The sequence below is a fragment of the Lissotriton helveticus genome, chromosome 7 (assembly GCF_964261635.1).
Source record: "Lissotriton helveticus chromosome 7, aLisHel1.1, whole genome shotgun sequence".
In the NCBI taxonomy this organism is placed as follows: Eukaryota; Metazoa; Chordata; class Amphibia; order Caudata; family Salamandridae; genus Lissotriton; species Lissotriton helveticus.
In genome coordinates this window covers 780083747-780097434 of record NC_136068.1, presented here as the reverse complement: position 1 = coordinate 780097434, position 13688 = coordinate 780083747, and the positions used below count along the sequence as shown (strand labels likewise).

The 13688-nt window shown below is 43.6% G+C and overlaps 1 protein-coding gene across 1 annotated transcript in view; it reads left to right on the top strand.

Annotated features, from left to right (window-relative positions):
• Nucleotides 1-13688, top strand: part of LOC144767042 (protein bicaudal C homolog 1-A-like) — a 195406-nt gene that overhangs the window by 84753 nt on the left and 96965 nt on the right. The window lies entirely within an intron of this gene.

Sequence of the window (13688 nt, the reverse complement as noted above, 5' to 3'; positions counted from 1 at the left end):
TTCAACCAGGCGCAGGGTATTGACGCAGCATGGACGTAAAAGTGACTCCGTGAAATCTTGTAGATTTCACTGCGTCACTTTTACGAGGCGTTCCTGCGATGGAACGCAGGACTTTACAACGTGACGCATCTCCGTAGATGCATCACGTTGTAAGTAAGGCACAAAGAGGTGCATGGTTTACGCCGCCGCTGCGTCACAGAAGTGATGCAATAGCGGCATAAATGTGGCGCATGGGGCTTGTAAATCTGCCTGAACGCATCTAAGAGGCGTTTAAGTCCACTACATGCTCTGCCACGCGATGATTATAGACAATATTGAGTTGTATTGCAATGTTTGTAAAAAAAAGAAAGGACTATTACAATCTTAGAGTTGATTGTGCATGACATATATAAGGGAATTCATATTTTGCCATGTTTCCCTAAATTATTTTATTCTGAACAAAACTGTTATTGCTTAAAGTTTAAGTAACTGACAACTGTAGTGTGCACAAATATTTTCTGTAATTGTACAAAGTTTACTTATGGGATGCACAAGTGACGCAATTTTTTTCGGAAATGTATCTAAAAAAGATAACATTCATAAAAACATTTACATTTCCGTAGCAGGCTGCAAAACAACGCCCTAAAGTGATATCCTCTGTTAACAATTGCCTACAGACTTCAAATTCGTGGCATACAGACAATCCAATGTCACAAAAACTCAAATCATTAGATTTTCATTATCTTCACTGTTTATTAATCAAGTAAATATATCTGGATTTAAACCTGGTTTCAGTGCTTAACAAAAACACTTGCTGCACCTCGTTTTGTCTTTTGTATGCCTAATGTTCCCTTGAGCTGAAAATGCCAGGTCTCATTTCCTTTTATATGGCATTCACAACACCAAGATTCTTTTGAGAAGAGAGATCCACTTTATAACACTGGAACCACACACAACATGGAAGTAAGAAACAAATGAGAATTGGGTGGTGAAGAATAACATTGCGCCTTGATAGGACCAACTGAATAGCCATGGGGTGAATTACAGAGGGAGGTAAGCAGATGCTACATGATGTGAAAGTGTCCTTGGGATCCTTAAAACTACAGGTTTTAAGCCCTGTAAGGACTGTCGCAAACAAATTACTATGACAGATCCTCATCAAGTTTGCCTGTAGTGCATGGGGTCTAGCCACGATTCTATGTCCTGAAGTGACTGCAGTTTGATGAAAACGAAGGAGATCATGAAGTGAAAGACTCTGCAATTAAACCTGCCCAAGTGGTACGGTTGGTCCTGTTTCCAGTCCAGAAGTCACAGGTGTCAATACTGTGGGTGATCATTGTCGCTCTCCAAGTCTTCGGGAAAGTAAAAAAAAAACATAACTAATCCAAGTGGGACTTGGCATTTTCCCACTCACATACTCCTGAGAAGGCGCAAAGTCCTCTCAATCTCGCTCTTGAAGTCGGTCGGCGTTGGACTTAATTCCTCAACTTATCCTGACTCAACCTGACTTTACAGGGCCATTTGCGGCACACAAGCCAGTTCGAAGAGTACTGCGAGGCCATGCTCCGACTCTTCAGATCCTTACCACCTTACTCTGGTGCGCCTTTAGGACCCAAGGAGCAGAGGGTTCCTCCATCTGGGATACTGCAGGCGGGTTTCCCCTCAGTTCCCGTTCGACCCTCTGAATCTGCCACTGGGCCTCCCCTGGCTACTACTGCAACTCTGCCTCTGGTACCATGCTCCAAGCCGGTTATGAAGCTTCGGCCCTGATGCTGACTCCATTGGTGCTGGAGAATGAGGTGCCCATAATGCTCTCTGACTCCTATTCAGTGCAACTACAACCCCAATCAAGGCTGTGTTCGATTCCCATCGAAGCGCAATATTTCCCACTTGACATACCACCTTCACAAGGAAGAACCCATACATTGCTTTTCTTAGTTGACACAGATTCAGACAACGACTGTGATGAGGGTGATGAGATAGGTCAACCATACAGTGAAGAAAATAGGTTAGACGACCTACACGAAGCCAGTGATCCTTTATAGGTCTCCTTCCACCCTAGGCCCTGTCACTGAAGAGAAGACATTTCATAATGGGCATAAGTAGGGCAGCTAAAGCTCTTGACCTCCAGCTTCCCACCTTTCAGGTGAAAACCAATGTCTTGAGGTAAGTGCCCCAGACAGGGCAAACATCTACTGAGCCCCTACGATCCTTCAATGAGGCACTCACAGATACTCTTTTAGGGCTCAGGGCCAAACCCATTCTCTGTCCCCCCAGCCAATCGCTAAATTTCGAAATGCCACCTCCCTATCACAGGCGACCCTCTGTTTTTGTCTCAGCACCCTTCCCCTGAAAGCATAGTGGTACAGACATCTACCAGTTGGACGACCTTGGATACCTTTCTGACTACTTCCCTTGATAGGGAGATCTTTGGGAAGAGGGTATTTTCTTCCACTATCTTGGCCTTCAGGTCCATTAATCCTTGTTGTCTGATGGACCGCTACTCTCACGCTCTTTGGGGTTTGGTGGCTCAAGTCCTCCTAGGTGTCCCAGACGATCTCTGACCTGTTCTGAACCAACACAAAGAACCCAGGAAGTCTATAAGCCAATCATTCCGGCCTAACTGACATTGATTGCACTATGTCAGTGAGTGCTACAGTCACTGTTTAGGAAAGATAGAAGGAGCTAGAGAAAGGCGAAACACATGTGTAATAGACTCAGAACACTAAGTGTAAGACTACTTGAAAAACTGATCGACAAGATCCACATCTTATCTTGGTGGATAACCATCAAACAGACCAGGTAATCAGTCATATCATTTGGCCGTCCAACTTGTGAACTGGCGGGTCCTTTGATTATCGAGACCACATGCCACACAGTAAGTTATTGATACTGGATCTGGTCCACAGTTAACTATGAACCACCAACTGATAGCCAATTCTTGATGGTAGAACAGAAATTGTGAAAACACAGTGCAACTAACCAGGGGTGAATTAAAATAGGGTGATATGTCTTAAACGAACTATTTTAATGAAAAGCAAGGCACATCCCCTAATTAAAAAACAGGAACAGCGCAAACGACAGTATGAACCAAATATCTGTCGCAATATGGGCCAACATGTTTCTGCCTACCGGGCAAAACGTCCCTAGGCTTTCATCAGGGCCACTGCTCTTAACTTGTTGCTACTGTAAAACTAAATGTGAACCAAATAGTGCACCAAACTAAATTGTGAAAAAGTTACAGATAATGGAGGTTGAAAACGATACAACCTGTACCAACAGTTTTTGTTCTAATCCTCCATGTCAATGGATGTAACAAGCAATCTGTGGAAAAATAATTATCCTATTAATACCATGTGTTACTATAGTCGCAAATACAAGTGCCCCCACAATATCTTGTATGTCTGATAATAAATAAATGATTACATTTTACTCACCCAGAATGACAGGGGACCGGACCTCACCTCACCTGGACCGTGCTCAGGTATACGAGGCCCCGCTCTATGGATAAAATAGATGCAAACAGGGAGAAGACATCAAATCTCCACTAATTTAGTAGAATCCAAAGATACCTATCCCAAATCCCTGTTATGTTTGTCATCCTTGTCCACAGATAGACTCAGTACTAGAGGACCCCTGGTCTCCAATACACACCCATTCGACCTGCATCAAATACATAATGCCTGTCTTATATCATACACACACAATCCATTTCAAAATTGTAATTATAAAGTATAAAGTTCACTCATTTAATGGTAAGCACTAATGTCTATCCATGTGAAGAACCCTGTTAAATTGGTTCTTTTACTGTATATGATGATTCAACAATGTATTCAATCATCAACTCATCACAGGCAAACCCTCTTCTTAACTCTAGGTAAAGGCTAGTTACATATATCATCTGCTTGTTAAGGTGCCTGTTATTCCTACCTCTCCGTCGGTGCCACCAAACAATCCTGAGGCTTGGGGGAGGCACCGATCTGGAGAAAAATGGGCGTATTTGTTTGGTATAAACAAAAGGAACTACCTTTCCTTCGTGTGTATATGCCCCGTTTTTGTCAGATAATTGCTAGTTACCAAGCTGAGCAATCGACTCTTCCTCTAGGGAGCCATTCTATTTGTGGTCAATTGCTTCCTGATGCTGCGAGGCGAATCGCTGACCATCAATGTAAAACGAAAAAACGAAAAAACAGGCATAAAATCAATGCGCGGGACTACAAAATGACATCACATCGGCCATTTTTGTAGTTTCACCGGCCCGCGATATCAGTCCCTTCTTTTACTCGCTTATATCCATTCATTATGATGGAATAGATGGTACTGCCTGTTCTCAAATTCATGAGAACCATACAGGGCTAGATTGGAACCAAGGGGGGAAGGAGGCGTTCAAGGAACCAGCAACATGCAGGTCAGTTACGCCTAGGACGGAGAAGAAATATAAACACTCCTCTAAGGAACCTCCCTACATCCGAGGATCAGTTAGGGTGGACTCCATTATTGTGGCGCCAGGAAAAGGGCAAATGTGCCAACATTATCAGGGCCACCACCAGACAAGGAAAGCAGGAGGATGGACCTAACCGGAAGGAAGATAGAAATAAATGGAGCGATGCAGTGGCGCATGGCAAACTCAAACGCCCTGCTGAACAGGCACCAGTACCAAATTCTGGACGAGATCGGACAGCTGATCAAGCACCTCCCAAAAGAGTACCAACAAAGAGCTTCACACCTTGTGGAAGAAGGGAAAAATGTGGCAAAGTCTTGCTTCAAAACAGCCTTGGATGGAGCTGATACGTCCAGCAGGCCGATGATGTTGGGAATCACGGAGAGAAGGCAGGCCTGGCTCAGGATCTCAGGCTTCAAACCAGAGGTGCAGCACAACATTCTAAGCACCCGTTCAATGGGGAGACACTGTTTGGGACGCCGGTCGATGAAAAGCTCACCCAGCTCAAAAAAGAAAATGAAACTGCAAGGTCCATGGGGGCCTTACAATTCAGGGGACAAAAAGGGGTACTCTGTCGCGGAGACTGAACGGAAGGGGTGGAAACCAGCCAGGAACGTCACACCAGACTCTCCAACAGTCCCACCAACGGGGACAGCCAAACACAACAAGGATATCAAAAACAAACCTGGCACTACCAGCAAAGGGGCCAGTCCCTTCGCGGGAGGGCGAACAGACGTGGACAAAATAAAAGAGGGGGCCAACAACCCACCTCTAAGTGACTCCGTCACGCAATATGTGCCCACCCACGCAACTCCTCCCAGGGTGGAGCACGACAAGACCAACACAGGGTTACACGGACAAAACATCAACGAACATGTAACACCAGTAGGAGGCAGGCTAAGTCATTTCTTCAGGGAGTGGAAGAAGATAACCACAGACAAATGGATACTCAACATCATACAGTTCGGATACTGCATAGAACTGGAAAAGACACTGCCAAACAGGAAACCAAAAAGAAAGGCGCAGTCAGGAAAGGAGCTAGAGCTACTTCAAAAGGAAGTGAAGGAACCCCTTCAAAAGGAGGCCATCGAACCAGTACCATACGGAGAAAGGAACAAGGGAGTGTACTCAACCTACTTCATGGTACCAAAGGTGGAGGAAACACTGAGACCCATCCTGGACCTATGATTCCTAAACAAGTACATAAAAACGCAAAAGTTCAAGATGACGTCCCTACAAGAGGTCATTTCTCAGATAAGGGACGGAGACTTCATGGCCACCATAGACCTCAAAGATGCCTACCTGCACAACCCAATGAACAGGCAGCACAAGCATCTACTGAGATTTACCATCAACAAAGACCACTACCAGTTCAGAGCCCTAGCATTCGGACTAAAATCCGCACCAAGGGTCTTCACAAAGTGCCTCGCAGCAGTGGCAGCGCACCTAAGGAGGGAAGGGATACATGTATACCCTTACCTGGACGACTGGATAATAAAGGCAAGTTCACACAGGACATGCAAAGAACACGCACAGCGTGTGACAAGTACACTGGTGGACCTGGGATTCTCCATTCACTGGGGGAAATCCTCAATGGAACCAGAGCAAGTAAAAATCTTCCTAGGAGCACAGATCAACACCATACAGAGCAGGGTGTTCCCAGCGACAAGAGAACACTGGCCCTGCTGAAGGAGATGCGCCTCTACCAGAAGGGGCGAGCTCTGATAGTGAGGACAGCAAGCAAGATAATGGGCATGATGGCCTCCTGCATACATCTGGTCCCAAATGTACGGCTCCACCTTAGACCATTCCAGGAATGGCTTCAAGAACAATGGTCACAAGCTACAGGAAGTTGGGAAGATCTAGTGGTTGTAACACACGCAGTGCAGGAGGAGATGTCGTGGTGGAACAAGGAGAACATAACAGAAGGGAAGCCTTTAACACCACCGACCCCAACGGTGACCATCACCACAAACGCATCCCAGAAAGGGTGGGGAGCACACATGAGCAAGCTCAGGGTGAGGAGTCTGTGGACTCCAGCGGATGCGGTCAAACACATCAACTACCTGGAACTAAAGAAAGTGTTCCTCGCCCAGAAAGCCTTCCAGACAAAACTGTACAACCAGAGAGTGTTGATCCATACAGACAACACAACAAAGATGTTCTACATCAACAAGCAGGGAGGAACACAATCAGCCCCATTATCGAACCTAGCACAGGAGACATGGAGATGGGCCATCCCACTAAAAATAGACCTGCTAGCCATACACCTACCAGGGAAGGACAATGTGGAAGCAGACTGGCTCAGCAGGCAGACATCGACATCCCACGAGTGGGAGCTCAATACCCAGGAAATGCAAAGGCTATTCAGAAGATGGGGAACACCGACAATAGACCCAGGCAACCAGGGGAAGGATCCCTGGGGAATGTCCTATGGATAAGCTGGTCGAAAACATTTGCTTACTCTTTTCCCCCGTTACCACTGATACACAGAGTACTCAACAAGTGCAGAACCAGCAACATGACTCTGATCCTGGTGGCACCCCAGTGGGCCAGGCAGACTAGGTACTCACAGATAATGGAAATGGCACAGGGGGCACCCCACAAGTTCGGGAAAAGGAAAGACTTACTCTCCATGCAAAATGGAGAAGTACTACACCCAGAGCCAGAGAGCCTCAGCCTAGCAGCATGGCTCCTGAAGACATAGAGTTTGCACACCTGAGGTTACCTGAGAGCACCCTGAGGGTACTACGAGAGGCAAGGAGACCTAGCACACGAAGGTGCTATGTGGCAAAATGGAAGAGGTTTACACAAGGGTGCAGCAAGAAAAAGCTACACAAGAAGATGACAAGGGAATCAATGGTGCTAAGATATCTCACTCACCTGCTGAAGACAAAACTAAGTTCATCCTCACTAAGAGTACACCTAGCTGCGATAGTAGCCTACACAAGAGGAGAAACAGGGAAGAGCTTCTTTACATCACTGATAGTAAAGAGATTCCTGGAAGGGGCAAAGAGATCGCACCACCAAAAAGGATGCCGACACCGGCATGGAACCTCAATTTAGTCCTAACAGAGCTCATGAAAGCGCCCTTTGAACCCATTCATAAGGCCTCCCTACAAATGCTAACAATGAAAACAGCCTTCTTGGGGGCAATCACCTCGCTGCGCAGGGTGAGCGAACTACAGGCGCTAACGCTACAAGAACCCTACATCCAAATACACAATAATAGGGTGGTGATGAGAACTGACCCACATTTTATGCCAAAGGTGGTGTCAAGGTTCCACATCAACCAGACGGTACAAATACCAAGCTTCTTTCAGAAACCGGCCACAAGCGCAGAGAGGGCACTGCACACTCTGGATGCTAGAAGGGCAGTAATGCACTACATAGAAAGAACCAAGGAACACAGGAAGACAAAACAGTTCTTTGTGTCCTTCGCAAGCAGTTATCTGGGTAGACCAGTAACAAAGGGAACCATTGCACGATGGATCGCACAAACTATACAATTCTGCTACAGACAGGCAGACCAAGAACTAGCAGAAGGGGCATGGGCCCACTCTACCAGGAAAAAAAGGGCAACAATAGATTTCCTGGCTAACACACCCATTCAAGACATATGCCTGGCAGCAACATGGGCTTCAATGCACACGTTCACTAAGCACTACTGTGTGGATATACAAATGAACAAGGAAGCACAAGTAGGACAGAAGGTGCTTCAACATATATTCAACAACCAACGCTCATCTTGCACCCAACCACCACAAACTTAACAAAACGCTACAAAGTCTACGCACAGCATAGTGAATCCAGAAAGATTCTCGCTGCAAAACGAATAGTTTCTTACCTGTCGGTGTAGTTTTGCAGCTTGAAGATCTTTCTGGATTCACTAGCGAACCCACCCACCTCCGCCAGAAAGATGAGGCTGGAGAAGCAGGTGGTAATACAAGGACAATACGGAAGCAGACACCTTGAAGGACAAAGCGGATAAACCACTTACTTGAAAAGAAATACAGAACATTGCCAAAGGATTCACAAACAGAACACAAAGCAAGAAAAAAGAATCCGAAGATGGCGCCCAAAGGTTGGAGCTTCAACAGGAAGCGTGCCGACGTGACAGGAAGTACGAAGTACGAAGTCGACGCCCACCTTGGCTTCGAAAAATATAAAAAAGAAAGAAAAGACTACGATTCCGGACCCAACCACTAGACCGCAGAATAATGTACAGCATAGTGAATCCAGAAAGATCTTCAAGCTGCAAAGCTACACCGACAGGTAAGAAACTATTCGTTAGTATTCTATACAGGTTTCAATATTTGACTTACCATACCCTGCAAACAAAAACACGATAAAGCAATACAGAAATGGACAAGAAGTATGGTATATAGAACATGTAACTGAAAAGTAGCTCAAATTTAAAAAGCCTAAAGTGCTCACTTAGAGGGAGGATCCTTTCGGTGGGATCCCCATGGCACAAGCAGTAAAACTGCCTTCTTCTGAACAAGAATGAAGGTATAGCAATTTCCTGTATGAGTTTGTTGCACTGGCCATAGTGGTTAAAGGTTTGTGGTGAAAGTAGTTAGAAAGAGGTTTTTAAAATCGAAGAACATCATAAGAGAGTTTATTTACTTAAGGATTAAGGATCCAAGTACCTTGATTGAACCAATGTTGGGTATTTTGTGTTGGAATGTTTACCTGTCAACTGGTGTTAAAACAACATTTAAAAGTTTGAAACCGCAGCACTCCTGGGTAAATTAAGTGAGTTGAAGGGTAAATATGTACCAAGGTTATAGGTGCTCAGGTAGGTGACCTTCTGGGTCCAGTAGGTGCTATAGAATACAATGATGAAGTAAGCCTTACAGGGAGTAAGGACTGTCCCTGGGCACTCTTCAATGCACGACAGTGTGTTATTTAATTGTATACTAGTATTCCAAAGGTAGTTACGATCATAATAGTTTTTATTCGATTCAATTTTCGATTTCTTGCGGTAATTTCACATTTCAATCATATTGCGTCATATGATGATGTTGATTATACCTAACAGTTTCGATCATACATCCCAAGTTCATGAAGAAAATGTGTTCCAAAGGTTTAGTAATGCCCGATGCATTTCGTGCATAGTTGCACTTCTTCGGGGGGAATCTGTGTAAAGAAGGAAAGGAGTCTGTAGGGCGCTAAATGATTCAGGAGTCTAAGATACAGTGAACTCGTGATATAATCATAAGATTGGTGTCTGCAGAAAAGATGTGAAGTGCTTCGGAATCATGCATCCATCGAACTAGTAAGTATTACAAAACGGTGTGTCTAAAAGCAAGTGAAAAAGAAAGAACAACGAAAGGAAGGGAGCAAGACACTCCACGTTGTGGTCGATGTTATACAGTGATCATTAGAAGCATCTCTAAGTGGATTCTTAACGTGACTAAGGTAATGTGGTAATCCTGGAAAAATAATAATAGTGTTGACAGGACGTGCCAAGTAAATAAAGAATTGAAGAAAAAAAAAAGTGAAGTGAATAAAAACGGAACGTGACATAAACGATAATGCGGGTCTCAAGGAAAATGATTACGAGTGATATGGTGAGTGAAAACAGAACGTGGCACAAACGATCATGCGGGTCTAAGGGACATAATAAATGGTGCCAATCATATGGTCACTTACCGACCATAGGAACAACGATTAGTCCGACGAAGTGTTGAAGGGGGAGTCCGGTCCGTGTAAACGGCAACCCGGAAGACGCCGAGCATGCGCACATGCTCCTTGATGTGAATGTAAAAGGTGCTCATGGAAAGCGGACTAGACGTCGATGGGGGAAGATGGAAAAAAGACGTGACAACCCAAGGAAACGGTGATTGTGGTAGAATGGTGAGGAAGAAAAAAAGAAAGGAGAGAGAATGATAGTGAATAATATTAATAACGAAAAAATGAGGATTACCATGAAATTAACATGGAGCATCAGGGTGCTCTAAACATGGTGGAAAAGGCGCGAGCGTGATGGAAATAAAGGATAGACAGAAGAGTGAAGAAGTGAATATGAAGGGGAATACAAAACTGTAGTGAGGGAGGAATGCAAACTGGAAATGAACAGATGGTGCAAGTAATCAGGAGCGTAAGATGAGTGAGATATGTAATGGAACAAAAAGAGTAAAAGGACAAAGAGAGATCAAAGAGAGATCAACCATATATATACATTATTATAGGTGACAACTATATTCCAGTCTGTCATTAAGCCCTTTCGGGTGCAAGGCATGAAGGCGGTGTATCCAATATAGTTCTCGTCGCAGCAGGTTTTTGTTGTTGTCTTTGTGGATGTGTTTGTCTACTACTTCAAGGATCAGGAAACAAATTTGGCTTGGGTTATGAGAATGTTGAACAAAGTGAGCAGCTACACAGGATTTTAGATTCTTTGTACGGATATTACTGAGATGTTCAGTCAATCTTGTTTTGATTTTTCGTTCTGTTTTCCCCACATATGGGAGGCCACAGGGGCATCTTAGCATGTATATGACATTCATAGAGCCACAGGTGGCATTTACTTGAAGATGTATGGGTGTTCCTTGCGTAGGGTGAGGTAGTATGTTACCAGGAATGATGCTGCTGCAGTGTCCACAGTTATGGCACGGTATCGTGCCTTTAAAGGTAATGTGTCCAACTGTAGTAGATTGTTTCAACAAGGATTGGATGTTTTTGGAACGCTGGTAAGCAAAAATGGGCGGTTTATCAAACACTTTATTGAAGTCTGTTTCTAGTTGTAGTAACGGCCAGTGCTTGCGAATAGACTCTTTGATTTTTTTAGATTGCGTGGAGAATTTGGATACAAAAACAGAACGTGTGTCTGTGTTTGAAGGCTTTTCTTTCATTTTAAGTAGATCTTGTCTTGATTTCGTTGATACTCTGTCTTCTGCAGCTTGAGTTAATTCTCTTGGGTATCCCCGTTGGTGAAATTTGGCGGTAATCATGGTACTGTCCTGAGTATATAGATCAGATGTGGATGCAATTCTTTTAGCGCGAAGGAGTTGTGAGTATAGTAAATGACGTTTTAGACTTGGTTGATGAAAGCTGCGATAATGTAGATAATTGTTGCGGTCAGTGGCCTTGGTGTATATTGATGTGACAAATTGGTTGTTGGATAATGAAATTTGTACATTCAGAAAAGGTATAGTTGTGGTGTTGAGACTGTAAGTGAATTGGATTCGGTCATTTACGCGATTGAGAGAATCAATGGCGTTGATTAGCTGTGTTTCATCACCTTTCCAAACGAGGAAAATATCGTCAATGTATCTGTAGTAAGCACATAGAAATGGTTGCCAATCTTGATGGTTCAATATGTGTTGTTTCTGGAATAGGTACATGAATAGATTAGCATATGCTGGGGCGGCACAGTTGCCCATGGCCACTCCAGATAGTTGCAAGTAATGTTCATTTTTGGAGGACTTGAAGTAGCTATGGTGCAGCGTAAATTGCATTAATTCAAGAATGAAAATGTGCAAGTCTGTTGGTTTGTCAGTTTGTACCAGGGCAGATTCCAAAGCTTCTAATCCCAGATTTTGAGGAATTGATGTATATAAAGAGTTTACATCTATGGTGCATAGAATAATAGGTTGATATGGGGGAACAGTGATATTGTGAAGTTTAATCAAGAAATCTGTGGTGTCTTGGATATATGTAGACATGTTTTTGACACAAACTTGTAGATGTTTATCGATGTACTTGCCAGTGGGTCCTTACTCCCTGTAAGGCTTACTTCATCATTGTTAAAACAACATTCACACTGTCATACAAATGTAACACTGATGATTTGCACCATCCAATCAGTGAATCAATTAGTGGAAAAATATTCTGAAGTAGAAAACTCTATGTAATATTGTGAGTTATGTTGTGAAGAAAGTAATTGATGTACTACACCTGGGAGGCCTGACTTCTACACTTATGCAGCTGGCTCTGTCAGCGTGGGTGTCATGGGTATTAGTCCAGTATTATGGACACAAAAGCACATCGATCAGCAATCAGAGCGGATGTGCATTGTACCCAGAAAATAGAGAGAACTGTCTCCAAATCTTTTAGTTGAGGGCTGAATATTATTGTACCTTAAACCTTTAACATGGTAGCCTAGTGGTAATGATATACCACACAATCAACCTACGTATGTGTTTTGGGTGGCACACTTAATAGCTCAATAGAATCTAACATCCTTATGCTTCTGAAACCCTTACCAGCATTAGCACCATGTGGGCAACAAATACCCTAAAATCCTAAATAGGCAATTGATGAGATGGTCCATACTGGCCCTATTTACAGCTTGCCTCAACTGTTTAGCGAGTCTGATTGGAAGCATGATCATTTCACATTGTCAGAATTTAGAGATATTTAAACATAGCAGAAAGGCGACATGACTAAAACGAAATCCTTATATAACCCAATCTCTCCTCTCAAATGTGTCCTCCTTTGTCTAACCCTTCCTTTGAACTAGGCTTCAGCCATCTGTGAAATACACAGGCACTGGGCTTCATGCTGAAGATCAAGCTTCCTTTTATTTACATATTAAGGCAAAGTGATAAGTATATGATATCATCTTCTGCTAAAAGACTTCAACCACTTTATCTTGGAACAAGTAATGATGCTTACAGATTTATTTGTGTCACTCTCCTGGCTCTTCATATGAATATGTTCCTCATTTCTTCACTGGCACCCTATTAAAGCCCAAGGTGTCTTCATGGCAGCCTGATGTACATTTCAGTGCAGCAAAACATTTCATATTACCTTCCTTTCATAAAGCCTTCATGAACTTCCAGTAAGCATGGCCGACATCTACAAACTCTGAGCTTCATGAAGATACAGCCTCTTACACCATTTATTCTCACGGTTTGCCTCACAACATTGATCGCTGCTACTAAAATTTGAATGGCCCTCTACCAGAAAATATTGAGGAAATTGATAAAACCTTCTTATTTCAGAAATTCTTTATGTACTAGCACTGCCAGTAATATATTTCTATTCAAACTGAAGCCAGTAAATGGTCCGGGTGAGTCATTAAGGAACCTGGTTTATGTGGCCCTGCCTACTTACTATGCAATGATCCCAGATTTGGGGCTTACTTTCACCACACTTTATATACTTGGCCTTTATTTATGTTTTCATGCATTTTCCTGGCTATGCCCCTTGCTCTGCAAATGGTATGTGTAAGGAATGGGGTTATTGGTTGGGGGATTTGTCTGGGTGCGCCACCAAAGTTACTAAATTAACCTGTGCTTAACCCTCTAGTAGCTTGCAC